The sequence below is a fragment of the Canis lupus genome, unplaced genomic scaffold (assembly GCF_011100685.1).
Source record: "Canis lupus familiaris isolate Mischka breed German Shepherd unplaced genomic scaffold, alternate assembly UU_Cfam_GSD_1.0 chrUn_S1377H1558, whole genome shotgun sequence".
NCBI lineage: Eukaryota > Metazoa > Chordata > Mammalia > Carnivora > Canidae > Canis > Canis lupus.
In genome coordinates this window covers 194,554-198,119 of record NW_023330206.1, presented here as the reverse complement: position 1 = coordinate 198,119, position 3,566 = coordinate 194,554, and the positions used below count along the sequence as shown (strand labels likewise).

Here is a 3,566-nt window from a genome sequence, read left to right as displayed (position 1 = left end):
AACAAAATTTATTTCTGGGTTATTTATAGTTTGAAATTCAAAATAACTGTCAATAAGAGACTTCTGACGGAATATCAGTATTTAAAATGATAATCTATTTTTAATAAAATGAGATAATTTAGACAGGCTATTGATTTTTTTTTAAACATAAAAATTTTCCTGTAGGGACACCCGGATGGCTCAGGAGTGGAGTGTCTTCTGCCTTCGGGTCACGGCATGATCCCGGGGTCAGAGATGGAGTCCCACATTGGGTTCCTTACAGGAAGCCTGCTTCTCCCTCTGCCTATGTCTCTGCCTCTCTGTGTATGTGTCTCTCAAGAATAAATAAAGTAAAAAATATTATTATTATTATTTTTTTTTTGTTTTGTTTTACCATGTAAGTGACTTTAGCACTCCTAAGACTCAGATGCTTGGTGGAGATGGGCACTTGGGACAAGGGCAAGAGCTGGCTGGTTGCTGGCTTGCTGCAAGACCAACTGGCCATCATCACCAGAGGGGACACAGGTATCAGAAAGGCCATCATGACCAAGATCTTGCAGCTGGGGTGTAATGTGGTCATTGCGTCACGTAACTTTGATTGACTAAAATCTACTGCAGATGAACTGAGCCCACCAGGCTCAGGTCACTCCCATAAAATGCAACATCTGCAAAGAAAAGGCGGTGAACAATTTGGTCAAATCCACCTTAGATATTTATGGTAAGATCAATTTTTTGTAAACAATGGAGGAGGTCAGTTCAGGTCTCCTGCAAAACACATCAGTGCAAAGGGATGGCATGCTGTGATCGAAACCAAATTGATGAGCACCTTCTACATGTGGAGAGCAGTTTACAACTCCTGGATGAAAGAGCATGGAGGATCCATTCTGAATAATATTATCCTTGTTTAAAATGGATTTCCAGGACTTGTGTATAGTGCAGCTGCCAGAGCAGGTGTTTACAATCTCACCAAATCCTTGGCTGTAGAATAGGCCAGAACGGAGTAAGGAGCAACTGTGTTGCCCCTGGCGTCATTTATTCCCTGACTGCTATTGACAACTATGGCTCTTTGGCAAAAGACGTATTTGGACGGTTAAGAAAATTCCAGCGAAGCAAATTGGAGTTCCTGAGAGATCTCCCTATTGGTCTGCTTCCTGCTGTCTCCTGTAGCTTCTCTTATCACTGGAAAATTGGTGGATGGGGATGGGGCCAGTCTTTGTATATGGGAGTATTTGATATACAACTGGCCTTAGCGAGCGGGGGATATTTCTGTTGTCAAAAGGATGAGGGAGTCTTTCAGGAATAAAGCCAAGCTATGGAAACTACATATGTTTTTTATCCCCAAATGTCTTAGCATCTCCAGAATGCCCTTTGGTACTTTAGAGTTATAATAATTTGTACGGAAAAATCACTTTCTGCCTTTTGAATGTTATCAGTTATGCCCAAGCAGAAACTATTCCTGAAATAAATGCATTCTTAAGCCCCAACCAATGTTGTTTAGCCTGTGTTTAAAGACTTTTTTATGAATGAAATTAACATACTTTATTATTTTTTAAAGACTTTATTTATTTATTCATGAGAGACACACAGAGAGAGAGGCAGAGACACAGGCAGAGGGAGAAGCAGGCTCCATGCCAGGAGCCCAATGTGGGACTCGAACCAAGGATTCCAGGATCACGCCCTGGGCCGAAGGCAGGCACTCAACGGCTGAGCCACCCAGGTGTCCCTCTAGAAAATTATTTTTTCACGCTATACGTCCACCTACCAAAAAGTCCTATTCATTGTGCATCATGGATACATCAGGGATTGGCATCTCAGTAATCAGTATGGGCCTTACCCTCACTGGGTGTTTTATTGGTAGTGGATTTTTTTCTTTCCTATGTGATGCATCTTACAAATTCTTTTTTTTTTTAAAGATTTTATTTATTTATTCATAGACACAGAGAGAGAGGCAGAGACACAGGCAGAGGGAGAGGGAGAAGCAGGCTCCATGCAGGGTGCCCGACGCGGGACTCGATCCCGGGCTTCCAGGATCACACCCCAGGCTGCAGGCGGCGCCAAACCGCTGCGCCACCGGGGCTGCCCGCATCTTACAAATTCATCTCTCTCAAAGCTATCCGATGTTTGTGAAGAGAGGAGCATTTTATTTTAAAGATTTTATTTATTCATGAGAGACACGGGGTGGGGGGGGAGAGAGAGAGGCAGAGACACAGGCAGAGGGAGAAGCAGGCTCCATGCAGGGAGCCCGACGTGGGACTCGATCCGGGGAATCCGGGATCATGCCCTGGGCCCAAGGCAGGCGCTCAACCCCTGAGCCACCCAGGTGTCCCTGAGACAGGGAAGCATTGCGGAGGGTTTGTTGCTGCTGGATTTGTGGGAAAGCTCTGAGAGTGGAGGTTGGAGGACGAAGAGTTAGCTGCCAGATTCTCCTGCTGCCTAAACCTTAACTGTGACAGGCAGTTTCCCTCACTTTGCTGAGCCACCTTTCACTGGAATCTTCTCCAAAGAAGCTCGTCTTTTTGTCTTAGCTATCTGTAGTCAACAATCTGGATACTGAAGACTAGATCCTTCTTTTTTTTAAGATTTTATTTATTTATTCATGATAGACAGAGAGAGAAGCAGAGACACAGGCAGAGGGAGAAGCAGGCTCCATGCAGGGAGCCCGATGCGGGACCCGATCCTGGGACTCCAGGATGGCGCCCTGGGCTGAAGGTAGGCGCCAAACCCCTGAGCCATGCAGGGATCCCCTGAAGACTAGATCCTTCAATAATACAGTGAGCTCTTGGGAGAGCTTCCTTTATTTATGTTCATCAGTTGGTTTTTGTTCTTGGGTCAATATTACTTTATGCAAATATCTGGTAAAGTTAGTATCTTTTAGCATTCTCTTGTTTTGTTGTTTCTTCTAGATTAAAGTTATAATTATTTAGACAGATTACCAAAAATATTCTGATTATAACAATAAGTTAAGAATTTATATCTTTTCAATATTTGCTTTCTGCCCTTTGACAAGTCTTTAGTTTTGTTAATTTTATTCCATTACATCAATAATTTGCTATTCTTAATTTTATTTCACATATTTATTATTAATGTCATCCCTAGTGATAGCCTGGTTAGGGTGTGGTTTCTTTCACGTGTCTAAGTTACTTTGCCATTGTACATTTACTATTCAGTTCTTGCTGGATATACTCAACATTCCCATCCAGTCACATCAATAAAAATATTCTTATTATATTAGCCTTTAAAAAATTTTTTTCTTTTAGCTTTCTATTGGTAAAAAAGGTAGAATCATGACTCTCATATAGAGTTATAAAGTGAATATGTGAGGCAGATGTTCTAGCCAATTCAAAAGAAGAATCCAAACAGTGCAGTTATATGACATAAAGGGATGGTGAGATGAATTATGAATAAAGATAAAACTGCTTTTCCACAGGTGGAAATTAGCGGAAAGTCACTACCAGGCTAGATAGAATTATATATCTATCAGTTACCTACAACATACAAGGAGTTACAAAATCGCACAAAGATAATGAACAGGAATCTGAGCTGATAATCTAGAATCTGATAATCTAAAAGGGTATACATTATAAAGG

At 41.7% G+C, this 3,566-nt stretch overlaps 1 pseudogene; it reads left to right on the top strand.

Moving 5' to 3' along the window:
- The first annotated feature begins 384 nt into the window (after nucleotides 1-384).
- Nucleotides 385-1,367, top strand: LOC119868999 (annotated as a pseudogene).
- The last annotated feature ends 2,199 nt before the right edge of the window (nucleotides 1,368-3,566 follow it).